This window comes from Mesoplodon mirus (genome assembly GCF_964341445.2).
Source record: "Mesoplodon mirus genome assembly, chromosome: 3".
NCBI lineage: Eukaryota > Metazoa > Chordata > Mammalia > Artiodactyla > Ziphiidae > Mesoplodon > Mesoplodon mirus.
The window spans coordinates 83,127,423-83,150,032 of NC_138978.1; positions in this window are offsets into that span (position 1 = coordinate 83,127,423).

Genomic DNA, 22,610 nt, shown 5'->3' on the forward strand with positions numbered 1-22,610 from the left:
CCTAGGAATCTGACAAGTGCAGAGTCCTTATAATACCTAACATTATAATCAAATAAATAGAACCACTGAAACAATAATGTATTTTTTTAAAGTGGCAAATGTGGTTTTCTTTTTTCAGCCTTTGTGCTTTTTCAGTATTTTGAGCATAGGGGAAAATTTTTTTTTCTATAATACAAAAGCAAATTAACCACTTTGAATTTTAAAAGATAATGTTATATGTGTATGTGTACATATATATATATATCTATATATGTTTATTTCCTAAAAGAGGAAAAAGTACCTTTTTGTTCAACTTGTATCAACTCCTATTTTCTAATTGCTGTGAAATGGCAACTGTTGATAAATTATTGTGACTGTTTTAAAATGTAATGGGGAGGATATATTTTCATTTTACCCAACTTTAATCTGTAAAGTATCACTTAAATATATCTGATAGCAACACTTAAAATATTGCATGGGGATTACTTTTCTATCATCCATACGCATTTGTGCAACTTTGAACATATTGGGTGATTCTGAATTCCTGATGATTGGATTTAAATTACTGAAAATCAGAGAAAAACTTACTGACTTTTAAACTTTGCATTTTATTTTTTATTCTTAAAATTCAATTAATGCCTATAATTTGAAGTCCGCTGTTGCTCTTTCTCAATATTATGTCCTATCAGAGATTCCTAAAATTGTTAGTGCCATCAGTGATTTACAAACAGTATTTTGATATTGCAGATTATTTGCTCATTGTATTTGCATAGTTAGAAAGAAAATAGTTTGTAGACAATAATTCTCTTTTTCTAATAAAATGAAATAAAAATTCTAAAAGCACTAAAGAATTTAACTAAAGGCTGGTTCCCAAATGCATAGCTGGTATTTTAATTTACATTCAAATTCTACATAGAGAACATCTGTGTAAACCATCTCTCTGGGTTTTCCCATTGATCATTCTCAAACACACCTACGGTCCTGGAATCCTTTATTATGAGAAGCACCCGGTATTGTAACCTTTTATGAAGTTTGTCTTTAAGAGGCCCAGGTGCTTCTACTTCATGAGTTGAAAATTCGACTCTTCATAAATTAGTGCTATTTGCTCTGAGAGGAAGCAAGGCAATTGCTGTTAAATTTTTGCATCCATTTATGCAATGCAAAGCTGCTGGATGATGCCAACTAAACTGCTGCTCAGGCAGCCTTTTGAGGGAAAAAGCAACCCTGTTTCAGATGCACTGCCAATTCAGCTCCTCTGGAGTGGAGCTTGCTTTCTGATTTCCTGGAGTGGGAATTTTAAAGAATGAAATGGGCGATCAGTTAGATTTATTCTACAGTTTAAGTTCATGCAACTTTTTGACCTTTCCAGTACTATTTATAAAAGGACTCTGATGGTGATGATCTCTTTAAAACACATCACTGGTAAGCCTATGGTTTAGACACACTGGTGCTGTCTTATTTTTCAGACAGCTTCTTTAGCTTTCTATTGAGAGTCAGGTGTATGAGCATCTCTAAAGCAGTGTCAAATTTAATTTTGACAAACATGGATTGTATATTTTGACTTTTATTTTATAAGTACACAGACAGCTGAAGAGTGCCTTTTTTCCTCACAATCCATGTTGGAAGATGCTCACCCCTTCCTCTGTCTCTGCTTTCTCTTCTCTCCCCTTCCCCTGTTCAGTTGATTCATTTATGCAATACTGTTTCCAACTTGAAACCATTTTGTCACATCTGTTGGAGAGATAATCACTCCTTTTCCTTAACATTCTGCCAGCTTTCTGTTGTTGAAGTGTTTCAATTGATTACCTGATGCAAAAGCTATAAAATAAACACTCAGTGGGAAGGGCAAAAATGGTTTGGTGTCCTGTTTTAATATTTCTTCCGCAGCCTTGTCGCTGAAGGATATTTTCCAAGTGGACTCAGTGTTCAGCGTCATCAACTTAACCCTCAGATATCACCGCCACCAGAGAGGTACGCATCGTCACTGATCTGTCGTGGTTTTCTGGCTTATTTGCGGACTGACAGGTCTTTGCTGCTTTTTGCTTTGTACTCCACCATTGGCAGTGAAATTTCAGATAGAAGATTTACAAGGTATACTTAGGATATACTCTTAATTAGAATTTAAAAGGAAATGAGGAAAGGGCTATCGACTTAGAATAAAAAGGAAATTTGAAAGAAAAAAAGTTAATCTGATTAACATTTATTGCACAGTTTAGACACGTCCATAATATTTCTTTGAGAATACACATTTCTGATAATTATGCTTTTCACCCTTAAAGGAGGAACTCTCAACATAGATTTCCAGTTCTCAGCCACTGACTCATTGTTCTAAGCAAGTATCGTATGATATTGGGTTGAATAAAATACCAGTTCAGTGGTACATTGTCTAAACGGAATTTGGTCTGTACCCACAGAGGCAGAACAGAGAGCATGGATTTGAGAGTCAAATGGACCTGCATTTAGCAGTGTGACTTCAGTCAGTGGAGAGAACAGTATCGTTGTAAAGGTTGGACAAGGTAGATACAAAGTGCTGGCCCAGGGTAGACTAATAACTGGTAGCTTTTATAGTCTGGGTTAGACTATTGTCAGGAAGCTGACCTGCCCTTCTGACCCTGCTGAATACTGGTTGTCGCTTTAGAGAAGATGTTTTTATAAATATTTTTGAATACCACTGAATTTTACTTTTTTACTGATAACCTACCAGTGCCTTTTACTTACGTCAAGAATAGCATAGCTATTCTTGATTCTGATACCTGCTGTTGTTTCCACCTACAAATTTTCTGTGAGAAAAGGGGGCGTGGCTGATTGTTCTAAAGGAGAGCTTGCTTGTTCCAGAAGTGGCTGTGTCCACATATTATTATACTTGAACGCTGTGGACTGCAAAGTAGCACATACATAAAATCAGGATACCTGGAATAAAATGATTTGCATTCTTTCAACTCTGTGAGAAAAGAGGACATTTGCCTTAGTTATAAATTAATTAATCATGTTAGAATTCCAAGTTTTGGGGATATCTGAAAAATAAACTTAGTACATAATCATTGTTGCCTATGCATATGCATATTTTCACTGTACTCTTATCATCACTAGCTCTTTTTTAAAGCAGCAGTTGAACTTTCTGAATTTTCTTCCAGTAGTAACTAGTGCAAAATGCATATTCCGAATCACTGTCCCCTTGTTTTCTTTCTCTGAAGGCACCTGCCCACCCGTTACCTAGCCTTGCCTCCGTTATACCCTGTCTCACCTTTGTTACCACAGAGCACAGGGTGGCACCCTGCAACAAAATAAAAAAATAATAACAGCATCACAGCAAAATTGACTTCAAAATGCAAGTTTTTCCCCTTTCTACTTCAGGAATAACCAGTCAAACAAATAAGAAAACTTTATAAAGTCACTATTTGTGGTTTGCTGTATTTCTTCTAGTAGCATGAGACTAAAAGTTAAAAATATTTCAAGGGTCTATTTAAGGTAAAATGGATTTCTTGATAATATATTTAGTTCCTAAGACCCGTGAGGGGGAAACAAAAGGAAAAATGTCCGAGGATTTTTTTTTTTCCTTTCACCTGTTTCATTCTATGAGAGAGAATACTAAGTCCCTTGAATAGATTATTTTTTGGTCTGAAAACAAGGACAATGGGAATTCATGAAAAGATCATCCCTAAGAGTTGGCTAGTTGTTACTCCTTTCTTCCCACCTTTTGGTCCTATGTTTATTCAAAACCAGATGACCAGCTTGGTGAGATCACCATACCCATTTTTGTAAACCTTTGTTCTCTTTGCGTTTTACCTTGAAAACTGAGGTCTCAGACTTTATTTGATTTCCCGTATTTCCATAAGAGTCAGTACTTGCCTCCTTTTCCCCCAGTCCTTCACCATATGCATATCGCTTCTGGAGATTCTCGTAACTGGACAACTGAAAGTCACTTGAAAGATGCAATCACAAGGTATAGAGAGTTCTATGACTGGCTGTGAGAAACGGGCAGTTTGTATGGTGGTTAGAATAAGGGCTCTGGAGCACCACCACTTACTAGCTATTTGATCTTGAGCAAATTAACCGTCCCCACGTCTGAATTGTCTCATCTGCAAAATGGGAATAACACATATCAACAGTAAGCGTGAGGACTGAGATAATATATATGTAAACGTAGTACTTACTTGGTTCCTGTTATATAGTAAGTGTTAAAGAAGTGCTAACATTTAAATAAGAAAGCAAAAGATGAGGAACCACCTATTTGGACCTACTGTGTTGCATTGTGTATCCACTCAGTCACTCATTAACATAGGCCAGGTGTGAGGAATAGGAAAGATGAACAAAAGAGGCATGGCCTTTGTTGAGAAGAGAGGGTGTAAAGAAGAAATACAAAGCATCGTGCAAAAATCTCATTCTTACCTTACTGATAAACCACCTCTTTTTGTGGTTGAGGATACGTAACCTGCACCAACCCCCAGTCCCCTGGACCTTTTAAAACACTTAAGAGCTTCATCTCTTAGTTATAACCTTGCAATAGCAGAAAAACCAATCTCACCCAGGTAATCAAGGTCTAGACGCCTAGTACCTATTACTTTGCTCTAAAATGTAGATTTCCATCTTCATCTCTACGACAGGCTTCATTTCATGACAAATGAATCTGTCCTCCCACTTCTCTAGACGCCTAATTGGGTTCATAGGTTAAAATGATAAGGTTTTACTGAGAGGCATTGTTGATCTTCAGACATAATTTTTAATTCTATTACGTTTTAATTCCAAAGTCATTTAAACAATGAGAAAGACAAATAAAACAATGCTTTATTTGTGGTCCCAATCTAACAAATGGGTTGTATTCTCAGAATTCATTATAAGCTGGTTGTTTGAAATCCATGTGGAACCAACATACATGTGGGCCAACCTAACCCACAAAAGTTAGTATAATCTAAACATTCAAGGATTTATCCCTTCCTTAGAGCAGAGGAACCTGAGGGCTGTGTCCTTTGGGGAGATTACTGTGTTTTTCTGCCGTTTTCCCCAAGGAGATTTTTCAGTCTTGAGTCCTAAAGATAAGTAGTTCATATTTTAACCTGTGCGGGCTGTAAGCAGAGGATGAGGTAGTCACTTTTGAGTTTTGTTTTGTTTTGTTTTGTTTTTTATAAATTTATTTATTTTATTTATTTATTTTTGGCTGTGTTGGGTCTTTGTTGCTGTGTGCGGGCTTTCTCTAGTTGCAGCGACCGGGGGCTACTCTTTGTTGCGGTGCACGGGCTTCTCACTGCAGTGGCTTCTCTTGTTGTGGAGCACTGGCTCTAGGTGTGCGGGCTTTGGTAGTTGTGGTGCACGGGCTCAGCAGTTGTGGCTCGCAAGCTCTAGAGCACAGGCTCAGCAGTTGTGGTGCACGGGCTTAGTTGCTCCGCGGCATGTAGGATCTTCCCGGACCAGGGCTCGAACCCGTGTCCCCTGCATTGGCAGGCGGATTCTTAACCACTGCGCCACCAGCAAAGCCCGACTATTGAGTTTTGAAAGATCGTTGCAGCAGTGTAGAGAACGTGCTCTCGGGCTGAAAGCTGGGGACATGAGAACCTCTAAGGAGTTTACTGCAGTTGTCAAGGAAGTGTTGATAAGGTTGGGGAGAAGCAGTGCAAAACAGCGTCTGTACAGATGCTCAACATCCTTTGCCTGTGCCCCAATTATGCAATGGTGATTGTTTTCCAGGTGAAAGTTTATAAAACAGACCAGTGTCTGCCCAGAGAACCTTGCACCACAAAGACAGATTCACTGTCTCACTGTTAAATGCTTCATTCCCATGCCTCTTTTTGCTCATTCAGATTTTGTGACCTGGGTTAGGGTTTGGCAAAGAATTTCCCTAAAAGTACCCGTACTGCCCTGCGGTTTGATGTCAAAGGCATCTAGTGAAACACACCAATCAACTTTAGCCTCTCCCTTATCTGTGTGACTTCCCTAAAGCTGAAGCTTCAAAATTAAAGTCATGCCTGGAAATGTTTCACATCATTATCACTGAGAGAGTTTGTAGGGAAATAGAGAAAACCTGGTTGGATTGATTTTCATTTTAGGGTTTCAGTCAAAGGTTTGGGCAACTAGATTACTAGAGCTGTCAGCCTAACAGTGATGCTGGAAAAGAAACAGAATGAGCTCTAAGCACAGTAAGACTGACTGTCCAGATTTTTTGCTAAGTACTACCCCTCCTCCCCGCCAATAAGCAGGAAACATAATGACACATATTTTGAACTATAAGAATGTTAAGAAATTCCTCTCCCTGAGCAGTCCACTGAGAGGCTGGAGTCAGGCAGATCCAAGACTGATTATCCTGGGATTCTAGAACCACAGTTCCGTTCTTTCTCCCTCTCCCTCTCCCTCTCCTTCTTTCTTCCCTTTTTCCAATTTAAATCATTCTGTCTCTTAGTAGAAACTTGACATCAAAGAATTTCTTGACACTTAAACACTCAATTTGTGATTTTTGAAAAGATTGTACCTTCTTAAAGTAGAAAATTAAAGCTTTAACCTGTATCTAATTGAGTGTTAGAATCTGGCATAGGTAGACCTACAGTACCCAAGTGATCTGGCATCAGACCTCTGGTTTTACTTCGCAAATATGAACCAATTTGGCCTACATCAGGGTATTTCACATAGCATCCCTAGAGATTTATTTATAGTGTTTGTGGCAATAACATTCAATTTGTATCTGTTTTACTGATTCTGGGTGTTCCCTTAATAACACAGCCAGACTGAGATATAAAAAAAAAACCAATGCAGAGTGTTTTCAGAGTCTTATGTGTTAGAAACTGATATTTTTTAAGCATCTCTCAAAACTGACTGGCTGAAGTGTACCTTTTCTGGGTAACAGAGCTCACCAGTAATTCCATTTGAAGTGAGCAGAGCCTTTCTGAAAATGGCTGAGGGGAAATAAGTAACATTTTATTCAACCAAGAGTAACCAGAGACTTTTTTCTTTTTTTCCTTTAAAAGTAATTTAAATTCTCCAGAGGACTGGTAATTAGGTCTCTTGGCAGAGCATGCTTATCTGATCAGACTGTCATGCCCGTAAAACAGTGAAAATGCAAGATGTTGATTCTTTCGTATGTGTTTTTAAAGGAGGCGATGGACTTTAAACTCCCTTCTTGCTCTTTCTCACTCGTGCTCTGTTTCTGTCTCTCATATGCGGGCTTTTCAAAGAAAACTTTAGACAAGAACAATGTTTAAAAAGTGGGCCAGTTATATTTTTGCTTCTCTATTTCTACCATGCTGATGGTCCCCTACTTGATTATTTAAACACTGGTCCAAATCCAGATGGAATTAGATGCCCCTTACTGCAGTCAGACAGTCTGTAATGTTTGATACGGATCTTCTGAGTGGACAAGATGAGATTAGATTGGTCTCTCTGGGAGCCAGCCCTATTCATTTTGTAAGAAAGTTATCCTGGAGGCCTGAGGACTGCCAAGAGCAAAGTGGAAACAGAGCCCAGTCTTTTCCTCTTATCAAGATCCACAGTTGGTTCCACATTAAGCAGTGGAGCACTCGATGGTAAAAGGATTTGAATAATGAATTGGATCAGAAGCCAAGAAGGAGGTCTCCGCCACCCACGACTGGAATATGAATTTCATGTGTTGTAACTTTATTACCATTTTTTGTTTAACGTATGACAGAGACCTAAATCTCTGGCATGGAGTCAGTGGCTATTTTTAGGTATTGGGTTTTTTTCATTTAATTGATATTTATTGAGCCCCACTATGTGCCAGTCACTGCACTACAGACCTCTCCGTGCACTATGAGCTTTAACTCTTAGAATAATCCTCATATTTAATTCATCCTTTACAATTGTAGAGCATGTTATACTTTATGAGGCACTTGCATATTTATCTTCCCATTATACTCTCACCTGAAAGGTGGGTATCATTGTCCTCATTTTACAACTGAGAAAACTGACACAGCTAGTAAGAGGAAGAGGGGCTAACCCAGCCCTCATGATTCTTGCCCACCAAACTCTGATGTCTTTCCTGCTACGTTCCTGTCTCTCCCAAGTGAGCAAAGGCTCTGATACAGATTAACAGTTAGTTGCAGTGGTTCTCGAAGTGTACTCCTATCTCTGGACCAGTAGCATCAGCATCACCTGGGAACTTGTTGAAAAGCTGATGCTTAGGCACCAGACCTTCTGAGTAGGGTCAGCAATCTGCGTGTTAACAAGTCCTCCAGGTGGTTCTGACACAGACTAAAGTTCAAGACCCACCGGGCTAGAGCACTGGTCTAAAGATGAGAGGACAAGCTCACCTAGGTTAAGTGACCTGTGAAAGGCCTCTCATAATAAGTTGTAAGCTAAGATTTGAACCCAGGTCTGTCTGGCTCCAACATCACCTGCTTCCTATTTTGGGTTCCTTACTATAGTCTTAGATTTTCCATGTTGGTAAATTCCTTTCTGAAATATCCTTTGGGGGAGGGGAGAGGTGGCTGATAAGAAGACAAAGGTCTCTGGATGTGTTCTTCTGGAGAAAGGCACAAATTCTGCCCCATCTAATGAGTTTCTGCTTTCTGGGTGAGATGAACAGGAGGGGTGGTCCTCAAAATGGCAACTAGAATGTCCAAGTCAGGAAATCCGGGAATACAGCTGAGGGTCCAAAATAGCTATCTAGAGTAAGCACATGGCACCCAGATCGTTCCTGGCCCAAGTTCTTTGTTCACTCTTGATATTTCACTGTGATGGAGTTAATGGCAGGGGGGCTCCTTGTTCCCTGCCTTGCAATACTTGTGCAGCCATGGCTTGAGGCAGAGTGGGAATACCTGCAGTTCCTTGGAAATCCCTAGTGCTCTCCTCACTGGCCGAGATCCATAGCCTGTGGTCACCCATGGACTCTTCCAGCTGTGTGGAGTAAACAAAAGTGCCCACGTGTTTCTCATGAATTTTGTCTGCGTTTTTTTTTTTTTTTTTTTTCTTTCCTCCTTGAAGCAAGAGCCCAAACCAAGGTTTAGTCCATAGCTCAGAGGTCTTCCAGGGAAATCAGAACTTGTCCCCATCCTGCGTAGCAAGGCCTTCCTTCCACAGGCTCTAGAGATCAGCAAAGCAGCAGAATGAGCCCTTGGGTACAATGTGTTTGTTCTCTTCAACACATTCTTTTTGAAAGAAGGAAACTGCTGCCCATGTACAGAACACTTCCTATATGCTGGCACTGTGCTAAGTGCTTTGTGTATGTTATTTCATCCTATTAAAACTCCAAGGAAGATACTACTATTAGCCCCATTTTACAGATGAGGAAAATGAGGCTTACAGAGGTCCAGTTGTTTTCCCACGATCGCATGGCTGGGAAGTGGTGAAGTAGGATTCAAATCCAGGTCTGAGTGCAAATTTCTAGCTCTCGACCACTGTGGGACACAAGCTCTAACAGCTGTGAGGTTGGCGGAGAAGGTCTGTTTTGAAAGTCTTGCCACATTCTATTTCAGCCTCTTTCCTCCAGCCCCACAGGGCTTGGCAACAGGAGAAGTGGGACCCTGGAGCTATGGCACTCATCCATGTGGGCCACAGCTGTGGTTGTAACTCAGCAAAGGCCTCCACCGGGAAGGCTTGCAACTAGAAGTTGGGAGGGGCATGCTTAGGCCATTTTGGTTTTTTGAAATGCTTCCTCCAAGTCTCTATTTCTTACTTCATACCTCGTACCCCAGTAGATAAACAGTAGTTTGTTGTTGTTACTGTCTAAAGAGTAACCAGATTCAGTGTTTGGAAAATCACTGTAGGTGCTTTGGGTCTGCTTTCAGTGTGCAGGCCAGTCCGAGTCCTGGGCTCCTGGGCCAGCAAGGGCGTCTTAGGAGTTCTCCCAGGGCACTCCGGTTCTGGTAGGGACACCAGGGGCAAACCTTGCCTTTGCACAACAGACATCATGGCAGGAGGTGGTCCAGGCTGCTCTGGGGAGGTGGAAGGTTCAAAGCCTCCCTCCAGGTGCTGCTTGGAGCAGACTTGGCCCCGACCCAAAGTGGGGACGCAGGAAAGTCTAGTTGTCTCCCAGCGTCTGTGCCCTCTCCCACACTCTCTCCCTCTACGTACCGAGGGCCTTTCTGCAAAGAAGGGTTTGGAGATATCCAGGGCTAGTGAATCTAACCACCCTTCCCCTACCAGGGTGGGGAAGCAGAGCTGGAAATTTGCAGTGTATACATAGCCCGAAGCCAAAGGACTAAAACCTCTGCCTCATGGGGTGGGAGTCCGGCACCCTGGGGCAGGGAGGAGCGGCACCTTGGCAAGTGAGTAGGAGGGCCTCCTGCCCCCAGAGTTCACTTTGTAGGTGGTACCTGCTTTGAACTGTCCAGAGACCTATGAAGCTGGTTATATCCCCTGTTACCGCCTCTCCGCTACCGCTGCAACACACCTCCCCTGCCCCCAGCATTCCCTGTGTGTGTCGGGGAGGTTTCTCAGCACCTCCCTCGCTGACAGATCAGACCCATCCGAGTCAGATGGAGCCTCCCATTTAGTCACTTAGGCCTCTGGAGTCTGGGTGGCCCAGGCCTCATGCCAAGCCCACTACTGCTAATAGCAATACGATTATAATGGCTTTTATTCTTAAATTTCCTCTCTTCCAGGAGCCCCAAGGTCTTTAACAAACGGAAGAATTATGCTGCAGGCCAAAAAATAGAAACTGAGAGAAAACATACACCTTATTCCAATTCTACTCCTCCTTCGCGGCCTTGCACGGATGCTTTGAAGGGTGGATGTTAAAGATTTATAAATTTGGGTGGGTATGGATGGGGAAAGGGGACCTGAGGCTTCTTATGGCCTCAGACCCCACCAGCTTTTCCATCTTCTTTCTCTGGTTTGGCAGCTCCAAGACCTTGGAACTCTATGTGGGTAGTCTAACAGACTTGTGTCTTGGAAGAAGACATGAAGTTCAGTATGATTACATTTGCCTCTCATGCCTCAGAGGTGCCTCTGGAGCCCAGCTTATTGCTGTACAGCTTAAGGCAGGCAAGAAACGAGGAGCTGGACAACATCACATCCAGTTCCGACCGCCCCTTTTCTCACCAGGGGTTCGGGCAGTGTCTACCAGGTTTTGTTTTCTCCCTGTTGGAGGAGAGAATACTATCTATCAAGATTTGATCTTCTGGTTGAAACTTATTCTTCACACTGATGACAGAATTGTCTTCCATAGAGAATTTGCTCCCTCCCTCAAAAAGTCTCAGTGGCTTCCCACCACTGTGGGAAGGGGTTTCAGCTCCTTTAAGGAAGCATTCAAAACCTTCTATGATATGCCCCTACCTCTTTCTCAGCCTTCTTTAGCCCTATAGATCTCTTGTAACCTGGGGACACCAGACCACTCACATATACTTTCATGCCTTTGCCCAGTTTCTTTTCCCAATTCTCTATGGAAATCCTTCTCACCATTCAAGGCCTGGATCAAACAGCATTCCTCTGGGACAGTTTCTTTAATCCTGAGGGTCAGAATCTATTGTTCCTGCCACTATACCCACATAACCCACTGCTTGCGCCTATGTTCAATAACAGTGACGTGTGAAGCACATGCTTTGGAATGAGACAGACCTGAATCCAAGTCCTGGCTCTGTCAGTTACCTGCTGTTTGACTTTCGGAAAATCACCAATCTCTAAGTTTTCCTGTGCTACAGAGAGTAAAACCAAAGCCTACAGAGGATTAAATGAGGTCATATCTATAAAATTCTTGGGAGAAGAAAATTGTGGGCAAGCTGAAGGCCTTGATGTTTCCCAATGCTGCATTCTAGGTGCCGTCATTAACACCTGCCTGTCCCCCACACTGTGTGGTCAGCTCTAGGTCAGGCCCTGCTGGCTATCTTGACACTTACCCCACCCAACTCCAACGCCATGTCTTGTGCAGAGTGGGCATTCAACAGACATTTCAGACATTTGTAAAGCACTTAATTCCTTTGTTCCTCAGTTTCTCTCTCTGAACAGTAGTGACAAAGAGTAGCGAAAGGAACATTCTGGGCTCTAAAGAAAACCTCCCCAAGCACTCCTCCCAAGACCAGAGCCTGTTGTTAATTGGAAAATAAATGGCTCTCAGCTGAGCAGCCTTCGCCTTTCATGGGGCCTCCTGCAAGGCAGTGGCTGCTAGGGAGAGTTACACCTCCTCTGAGGATAATAATGACTGCTCTACACTCCTTTGGAAGAATGTTGGAAGATAAATGAGGTAATCCACCTGACAGCTTTCTGAGCTCTTATGAAAAAGATACCCTTGAAATATAGGATACAGGTGTGCCTTGCTTCGGTTTGTGAATTGGGAGGATTTTATGAAAATCTGCACCTACAAAACAGACAAATTAAGGGGTGAAAATTAGCATCACAAACAGCCTCTTGGCTTGACAAAAAGATTCACAGCGGGATCCCTTTAAATAGCTAGCTCCCCTAGTGCATTTAAAATATGACTCAATTTATAAAGAATTTGATTTACATATACCCAGCGAGGAACATGTCTACTGCAGAAGGGGAGACACATATGTTTTTTATAATAAAGATTGATAACTGTGGGGTTTTAGAAATATAAAATATTTCTTTCTTCTCATGATCTTTAATCATGCAGTTAACACTTCCACTGCTAGGAAGCAGCTCTGAAAACTGCAGATGTGTCTGCGGGGAGTTGGGGCAGACCCTCCGGAGTACAGCTCCAGGAGAGAGCAGGCAGGATGGGCTCTGCTCGGCTGATATCGATGGGAATAAAGAAAGAACTGGCTTGAGATCACATCTGAATGCGACGTGCTGTTCCTAATTGGGTTAAAGCCTTTCCAACTTAATATAAGATTAAAAATCACCAAGCAGTGAATCTTTAATGTCTGAAAAAGTAAAAATCAGCCTTATTTAGAGGAGGGACCATATGTAACAGATGCAGAAGCCAGTAGATATGAGTGAGTTCATTGTTCAAATTTCCTCTTTAGGAGTATTTAGGTATGTTGTGTGTGCGTGTGTGCGTGTGTGTGCGTGTGTGTGTGTGTGTGTGCACACGCGCACGTGCGTGCCAGCTGCTGCTTAGCAAGGTTGAGGGGAGTGCGCTAGTGGGAATAATGACCTCCCAAAGATGTCCATGCCCTAATCCCCAGAACCTGTGAATGTGTGATGCTACACAACAAGGGAGAATTAAGGTTGCAGATGGAATCAAGTTTACTAATTAGCTGACCTTAAAATCAGGAAAGTAGCCTGGATTATCGGGGTGGGGGTGGGGGCCCAGGCCCAGGCCCAGTGTAATCACAAGCGTTCTTAAAAGATGGAAGAGGAAGAAAAATCAGTGTCAGGTGATGCAATGCGAAAAAGCCTCGACTTGTTGTTTCTGGCTTTGAAGTCAGAAGGGGGCCATGAGCCAAGGAATATGGGCAGTTTCTAGAAGCTGACAAAGTAAGAAAATGGATTCCAGAAAGGAACACAGCTCTGATGACACCTTGATTTTAGCCCAGTGAGACTCATTTTGGCTATCTGACCTCAAGGACTATAACATGATTAATCTGTGTTATGTCACTACGTTTATGGCAACTGGTTGCAGCAGCCATACAGGGCTGGGGTTGAGGGTGCGGCGGTTCTCTAGCTCACTGGGCCTCTGCTGAAGAGGCAGGAGATGTGCAGGACCTCTGAGTGCTTCCGTGAACATGGATGCAACTTCACATTCAATGGCTACCAGTCCCTGTGCCTCATACCACATTCTAACCAAGAGGTAAGGGGCAGTAGAAAATGGGAACACTGTGGCCTGACCCTTTGTCGACTTAAAAAAAATGCACAATGTGAGAGTTGTGAGTCAAGTTTTTGTTGTTGTTTTTTTTTGCGGTACGCGGGCCTCTCACTGTTGTGGCCTCTCCCGTTGCGGAGCACAGGCTCCGGATGTGCAGGCTCAGTGGCCATGGCTCACGGGCCCAGCCGCTCTGCAGCATGTGGGATCTTCCCAGACCGGGGCACGAGCCCGCGTCCCCTGCATCGGCAGGCAGACTCAACCACTGCGCCACCAGGGAAGCCCATGAGTCAAGTTTTATTTGGGGCAAAATGAGGACTATAGCCCGGGAGGCAGCATTTCACAGAGTTCTGAGAAACTGCTCCTAAGAGACAGGGATGAAGGTCGGTGTATAGGAGATTTTGGAGAAGGGGGAGTACATACAATCAAGCACACATTTTTTTGCAGAAAGTTTCTGCTAAGTCACGAGGAGCAGTCGTCACCATGAAGGATTTTAGTGCTTTTCTAGATCTGAGGATATACAAGAATTGGGCTCACAATATTGACTCCTGAAAATATCTAACTATCTGAAGACCCATTCTGCCAGTTTTTCCAGAGCACAGAGGGCCTCATTTCTGCTCTCCGCCCTGAACTTCTTTCAGAGGGTGTTGAAAATCACCAGCTGCAGCAGCACATGATTTAATCCTTATAGAGGTAGTTGGCAAGCGCCAATGGCAAGTGCCAATTTGCTGTTGACACCTTGCATCATCCTACATGTCACATAAGCAAGGAAAAGTCCTAGACTTCCTTCTGCTGCTGCTGACTCTTCTACTTCCTATTTGTAGGCCAGCCCCTTACAGCCAATGGCACATACATGAACAATTCCGAGTTCTTCCCTTGTTTCTAGGCCCATCCTGACCTCAGAATCCTCCTCTCTAAGCAGAGACCCGGTTCTAGGACACCAACCCTCTTGGAACTCCTCATGTCTCTCAGCCCCTCCCTTTGTCCTCCCAGAGCAGGCAGATGTGACTGGCTGGCCTGACAACCTGGAAAGCCTGGAAAGTGATTTCTATTGGAGGGGCAATGGAACACGTGTCTGCCTTTGAGATCTGCTGAACCCCAGGGGGACTGCCCTCCCCTCTGTGCATGCATCCCCCCACCCCCCATGGCACGCGCACTTGGGGGGGCTCCATTAGTGAGCATCTGACTGGTGGGCGTGGAGGGTGTGAAGGGGAGTAAGATCAAGTCAGAGGAGAAGGAGCAGGAAGCCTTGTTTGGTTATAAGTTCAGCTGCATCTCCCCCACCCAGCTTTTCCAGCAACAGAGCAGATGCTTTGATCCCTCAGCTGGTCCCAAACCTACCACACGGAGTGAGTGTGTGATTAATTGGCCCCGACAGTTTTCATAAGTAGAGTCTCCTTGAGAGAGTCAAAGTTCTGAATTCCAAAATCCTCTGTGGTGAGAGAGATATGAGTGTGAATCTCTCCTCTTACCACCTGTGTGATGTGCAGTAAATTAACTTCTCTCTCATTTTCTTCATCTCTAAAATATGGCTAATAATAGTACCTACCTCATGGAATTGTTGTAAGGATTAAATGAGATGACCCTATAAGCCCTTAGCACAGTCAGTCGTTTATAGGAACAGGAGGGGAGGACAACTACTATTGCTATCGTTATTTGTGTTGTTATAAAAGGACGGTAAAATGGACCCTTTCTGTTGTAGTTTCAGCTTAAGACAAGTGCCAATTTCTTCCCTTTTTTTTTTGTGGTACGAGGGCCTCTCACTGTTGTGGCCTCTCACGTTGTGGAGCACAGGCTCCGGATGCGCAGGCTCAGAGGCCATGGCTCACAGGCCCAGCCGCTCCGAGGCAGGTGGGATCCTCCCAGACCGGGGCATGAACCCGCATCCCCTGCATTGGCAGGTGGACTCCCAACCACTGCGCCACCAGGGAAGCCCTCTTCCATTTTTTGGAGTGAGATGCAGGCCACCACAGCGGGATGTGCAGAGGAGCCGGCCTAGAGCTGGTGTTCCAACCATTAGCTGACTGACCATCAGAAGATTCAGAGGCCAAAACAGTGGCAAAGATTGGAGAGAAAATTTCTTTCAAAAGAATTTTTTGTGTGTTTGATGGCACCCCTCCCTCACCAGCAGTCCGTGAGCATGTTTCCCTAGGACCTGAGGGTTCCAATGGGAGGGAGGCTTGGAGTTGTCTTCCAGGTCGAAGAGGACTTTCTGTAGGGTCAGTGGGACCCCAAAACGGGTGGGGAATGGTCTGCAGAACTCCAGAGGCTGAAGGGGGTTGTAAGCATCTGGGTGGAGGAGGACACAAGAGCCCCTCTTTCTTTTTTTTGTAACTACCCTTTTTTTTTTTTTTTTTTTTTTTTTTTTTTTGCGGCACGCGGGCCTCTCACTGCTGTGGCCTCTCCCGTTGCGGAGCACAGGCTCCGGACGCGCAGGCCCAGCGGCCATGGCTCACGGGCCCAACCGCTCCGCGGCATATGGGATCCTCCCAGACCGGGGCACGAACCCGTATCCCCTGCATCGGCAGGCGGACTCTCAACCACTGCGCCACCAGGGAGGCCCGTAACTACCCTTTTTAAAAAATATATACATATTCCTTTCTCTTTTTTTTGCCATGCCACGCAGCTTGTGGGATCTTAGCTCACTGACCAGGGATTGAACTGGGGCCCTTGGCAGTGAAAGAACAGAGTCCTAACCACTGGACTGCCAGGGGATTTTCCAGATCTCCTCTTTCTGCTTCCACTCTCTAAGGTGTCCGGGCTTCGACAAGAAATTACAGAACCTCGCTCTGCCAAGGTCCAAGATAACCATGCCCAACCCAGGGGCAGTCATTCGCACCCCACCCCCCTTCAGTCTCAAAGAGCCCTTAAGTTCCATCCCCTGGAGCTCAACCTCCATCCTCTGCCTTCCACGATGGAAGCAGGAGGGAGAAGTGAGTTGGTCTTTTGAATTGTTACGTGGAACTGGACATGTTAGTTCCTGAACTGTGTCTGTTCTTGTGATTAGAAGTGACCAGAGGGCTTCCCTGGTGGCGCAGTGGTTGAGACCACGCCTGCTGGTGCAGGGGAAACGGGTTCATGCCGCGGCCTGGGAAGATCCCACATGCCGCAGAGCGGCTGGGCCCGTGAGCCATGGCCGCTGGGCCTGTGCGTCCGGAGCCTGTGCTCTGCAACGGGAGAGGCCACAACAGTGAGAGGCCCGCGTACCGCAAAAAAAAAAAAAAAAAAAAAAAAAAAAGGAAGTGACCAGAGACGTAATTATCTCAACTGAAAGGATAAGTTCTAGGGTGCCTGAGATTTCACAGGAATGCAGGGCACAATAGCTCACAGGGTTGGCCTACACGGGCAGCAGGGCAGGGAACAAAAAAAGTATTTTCTAATGACACCCTTTATTTCTTACTTGTTAGAGATACCAATTATGTTATTTCTGTTGTCATTCTCACTGTTTTCATTTCTGGCTCCATGGACACCCAGGCAAGCAAACACTCTTTTCAGCTAGAGCCTCAGCCTCCCATCATTGTTCAAGCTCCTACTTGGTGAACTTCCATGAACCTCATGCAAACGCTTGGGAATTATTCCAAACTGCCAATTTAAGGCCTAGACTAGACTAGAGGCTGATGTCACTGGATGTCCTCCTCTAAAAGGCCAGGAGAGGAAGGAGTGGGGAAAGGGAAGAGTTTAAACCACAAAATAGCATCTCTTCCTGTAGAGATGTCGTGCTTTTCCCCTTATTTTAATAAACAGAATTAGAGAGATTATTCAAATATTCATTATTGGAGTCCCTGTAGTTACAAGGTTGTGTAGGGAAATGAAAGTCATGATAACACAAAAATATTTATTCATGGGCAGCCACCATGGCCTATCCCCCACCCATCTTACGAAGCCCTTTTTGGCTCAGTCTACTGATGTCTGTGGGTTGTTATAAACATCTGATAGGACAATGCAAGCTAAGCAAATCTATTTCAGAGTCAAATTTCAAATCTTGCAAAAGATCGAGGAGAATGAAGTTGGAGAACTGCTCAAATCATAGCAATTAGAAATAGGGGTGTGCCAGTTAACAACAGGAGAAATTAAGAATCGGCAGAAATAGTGACCCCAGAGGCACCTCAAAAGGAAAAATATATCTATCAAACCACTATGAGAAGTCTTTGGGAAAACTCATAAAGCTCTTGCATACTTTTGTAAAAATGGCCCATCAAGTAAGATTGGCTATGAAAGTAAAATACAAAGCAAAGGACACAGTGCTACTGTACAAATATTTGGAAATTTTTTTCCTAAAATAAAGGGCTCATTTTTTTTTGGCCTAAGAATGTGTATATGTAATTATAATTGAAATTGTGTTCAATATAAGCTTTTTCAAAGCTTAATTTCATAATTTTGAGTTTTCTTTTTCAAGTTCAAGCCCCAATCACCTTTTTCCCCCTCCTATTTATTATAAAAGAGCCCCTTAAGTAGTTTCCTATTAAGTGGCTGTCTGGAATTATTCAATAACGAAGACTTTCTGCTTCTAACACCCTGATCTGAAGTACATTCTTTGCATACAGAGAACTTCACCAAGGCCAGAACCAGAGAAGGCACTTGACTTGACTGACACCTGTACAACCCAGAGAGTCACTATAGGGAACCCCCAGAAGGAGGAAAACCTCTGCCCTAAGGACAAATTCCAGCTTCTGCCTATCGGACAAAGGAGGCCAATTTTCTGTTCATTTTTTGAGTGGCCAGTTTGTCCCTACTTCCAATCACCAACATGCAGAATTCCCCAAACCCCGTGTCAGCAATCCCCACTATGGGATTTTAAGTGACACACGCACACAAAGTTTATGTCCCCTGTATTTTTTATTGCTCTTGTTTGCATTTTCTCTGCCTGGAAACCCAACTCCCACCCTGTTCAGTGAAATACCAGGCGCTGATCTTCCCTGCTGGAGGCACCTGCCTGGCCTCCCAGCCCCTGGCCTGTGCCCCTGCCCAGCCTTAGCCCTGAGGGCCTCTGAAGGCAGAAGGAAGATTCCAGCCTCAATGAGGTGAGGAAAAAAGAGAGGCCCAGCTTCTCAGCCTCACTGGGTATTGCGGGAGTAGGCGGGCTTGCTTCCAGGCCCTCTCTTGGAGGAGGGGGGTGGAGGGTGGGAAGAGGTGTTGTTCTCCTTTCTCTGGACCTCGCCTCCCTCCATCAGTTGCTCAGAGGCTTGGGATTCCGTGAGGAGAGAAATGATGGAAGGGGGTTTCCCACATGCTCCAGTTCTGCTCCAGTCCCTTCCTCCGCTGACACCTGCGCCCTCTCCCACCCGCTCCGCCCCGCTGAGGACCCCGATGAGTCCGTTTTCTTTCCTCCTTGGGATGGAGTGAGGTAGGAGAAGCTTTGACCGCCTTCTAGAGGTCAGGGTGGGTTCTGCACAGTCCAAAGGGCACGCTGCCTCTGACCAATTTTGTCACCTCACCCACCAGGGGAGAGGGCATGAATCTAGGACCACAGCTCTAGTGTGCAAGAAACGTGACTTTTGGTTCAAATCAATGCCAGTTCCATTTCAAATCCCATTCTGCTGGGTGCCGGACAATTTCGGTTACTGCTGGATCGTTTTCTATCCCTGGGGATTGGGTCCCCCTTCCGGATGGCTCATTACTGCCACAGCACTAGTGGACGTGGGAGGCTGGGGGAGGTGGCAGGGACTGTAGAGAGGGGACCTCTGACCCGGTCAAGCATTCACAGCAGCCTCCCACGTCTGCATCCCCCCGGCCATTCCCGTCAGTCTCTGACCGACACAGGGTTGCAGCTGCGCTAGCTCACTCCCTGTGGCAAGACCTGAACTGAACTGACTCTTTTCTGCTACTTCCCGCCTCCCTGGAGGGCCTGGGGGGGACTCTCCCTCCCTCTTACAGGGCCTCTGGGTTGTGGGAACTCCAGGGGTGCGGGGAGGGCAGGGTGCTGTCACAGGACTCTCCATCTGGGGCCTCCAGGAGTCCCTCCCACTCCGCTGCTCCTGCGCATGCGAGGTCGGCGTGGGCAGTCCCCTGGCTGTTGCTGTTCTGGGGGCGTAGGGGGAAGGGCAGAGGTGTCCTTTGTTCTTCCGCCCCCGAACCTCTGTGGTTTCCCTCATTCCCCTCGGTCCTGAGAGGCGGGACCCTCGTCAGAGTCTTCTGATTTTCCCTCTGCTCTCCTTGTCCCCCATCCAGTCTGGGGACTTGATCCCATCTCAGGGCGGGGTCCACCGAATCTTGTATAGCTTCACGTTTGAGTCTGAAAACCTAAATATTTGGATCTTGGGTGCCCTGATTCCACTGGGGCAACCTTCCTTCCAGACAGAAATGCCTCCTGGCTCCCTGCCACATGTGGGAGAGTCACCATGCAACAGAGGTACTACAGTATTTATCAACACATTGTCCACATACACAGCAAATGGACACATACCACCAGTCGTGGGAAGGCAGACCCGGGCTGGGGAAAAGCAGAGCCAGTGCTCCATGAATATGCAATTATAGGCTAGAAAGCCTAGACGATTCCATTTTGTTGCTAGTTTAAGCGTGTAGGTATATCTCCTTGGCCCAACTCAAGACGTAGATGTTTATTCCATTTTGTGAGCAGGTCACTGGGCAGTTTCAGCTTTCTTTTCATTTGGAAAAGAATCTCAGCTTCTTGTGAGTAGTTAAGTTTATTCAACATATAAATCTCTTAAAACCCATGCACTTAAATGCTTGTGGTTGTGTGGGGTATTCTCAGTGTCAGGGATGAGCAGAGTTGAAGGCATTTGGGGTCAGTCTACTTTCTTTAAATCTTCTCCAAACATTTTAGGTTTGGCAAAACTTGAATTGCATTTTGCTAACCCCCTGCGCCTGTAATTTGTAAACCCCTGTGTATTTTCAGGGAAATGTAGTCCATATGTTTCTGATTGATTTACACTTAACTCATCTAAATGTTGTTTTGCTAGTGTTATTTGATGTCCAAAGGGCCTCAGAGCCTGTTTCTGTCTGTCTAAGCTGCTTTTTCCCTCATGAGACTTGGGAAGATCTGTTTTGCCAAGAGTAAACTAAGTCGAACATGGCAGCTCCCCTTCCTGCCCCCATCCTCCACATTTGGATCAGACTTGGGTTGTGTCTGAAACACTGATCTGAGGGAGTTGCATGCAGCTTTGAAGTTGACCAAACACTCTACACCGAATTTCACTATGAGGAATCAGAACCCAAAGCCTCCCCCTTGGGGACCATGACCAATAACACCAGCACAGAGACCAGTAGCCAGGCCAGGCCAACTTTCCAGCCTGGCCTGTCCCTAATGGCACTGGCACTCCGCTGCCACCAGCCAACCACCCCATCTCGATGGCCCCTTCCATTAGGACACGTCCATCAAAGCTTCACTGGGAGGAGTAGAATACAGTGAATAAAAGCTATCGGCCCTCTTGCTAGATCTTGCAGAGCAAGACTGTGGTTTTCAAACAAAACAAACAAAAGAAATCCTCAGCTAGCGCCCGACGTCACTGAACCTTAATTTTAATAGTCTGCATTTGCTTTGCAAATGAGTCCAAAAATTACCAAGCCACAAACCCTGGAAGCAATCTTCCCCACTGCCAGAAGGAGTGGGCAGAAGGAATCAGGCCGGCCCCTTCTGCTCCACTGCGGTAGAAGTGGGGTGAGGGTGTTGCTGGAATCTAGATGGCGCCCACAGTTTTGGACACATGATAACTAGAAATGGGGACATACTCATTGCAACTCTTTGATTCATCATTGAGGGAAATAGAGCTTCATTTCAGAGGAAACGCTGTAATGGGCATTCGATCATGTTCAAGTACAGCCTATTCGGAATGAAGATATTTGAGATAAAGAGGAAGCAGGTGGCTCCGTAAAACACCATGAGGGGTTGTCTCCTCTAGATGAAGAGTTACATCTCTGAGATTACTATGGCATTGACTTAGAGGCCAGCCTGAGATGCTTCTGTTTCTTGTTGGACCCTGAAAGGAACTGGGGAACCTAGGTTCTAGGTGAAGGGGACACAGACACAGCATTTAATTGGGGGAAAGTAGGCTGGCCCTGAAACGTGGGGCAAGTTAGGGGCTAAGGACAAAGATAGCTCAGACTCCCTACCTCCAAGGTTTAAGCTTTTTGTTTCTATTTTGTGCTACCTTTAAGCTCTCAGAAAATCTTGATCACTGTTATAGGTTGGTCTTGATTATGTTCTGCTGTAGGGGAGGGGGCCTGTGTTTATGCTGGGGGGGTCCAGCGGGACTGAGAAGGAATGGAACACAGTCCAGGGCAATATGACAAGTGACAAACAGAACTGAACTCTAGAATGTGAACATATTCTTGGGGCATTTACCTGGGTTGGGAGGGACACACTGAAGACTGGCTTTCCTGCAGCCTCCGGGCATGGATGCTGAGTTAAGGGCAGAGTTCAGCCTTGATGGCTGCAGAACCTAGGGACACCAGCCTCACATTAGTGTTAACTCGAGTGGGTGGTCTAGTGGCATTATTTGCAAATCTTACTTACCCTGGGCAACCGTGGTGCTGCCACAGGTCCCCCATGCTGGAGCCACGCAGGACACAGCCACATGGGCCACACAGCTTCTCCGGCCTCCCTGAGCCAACAGTGTGCCTGTCTGGACTGCATGCTATCCCCCGACCCTATTGTATATGAACTGCATTTTACTGTGAAGCCGTCAACCCACACTGAATGCTGGGAAGTGCATCTCCTGTTAGCATGTTGTGAGGCCATCTCTTACAATCTTACAGTCTCCCTTGGTGACTCTCTAAGGAGAAACTTCTTCCTGATCTTAGTACCAGAAGTAGTTTAGCTTCTCCTGAGGGTGTGGTTGTATTTTGTTTGTGTGTTTACTTCTTTTTTCATTTTTAAGTTATAAATTTTAAAAATTGTGGTAAAATACACATGACATAGAATTTACCATCTTAACCATTTTTAGGTTTACAGTTCAATGGCATTAGGCACACTCACCATATTATGCAACCACCACCACTGTCCATCTCCTGAACTCTTTTCATCTTCCCA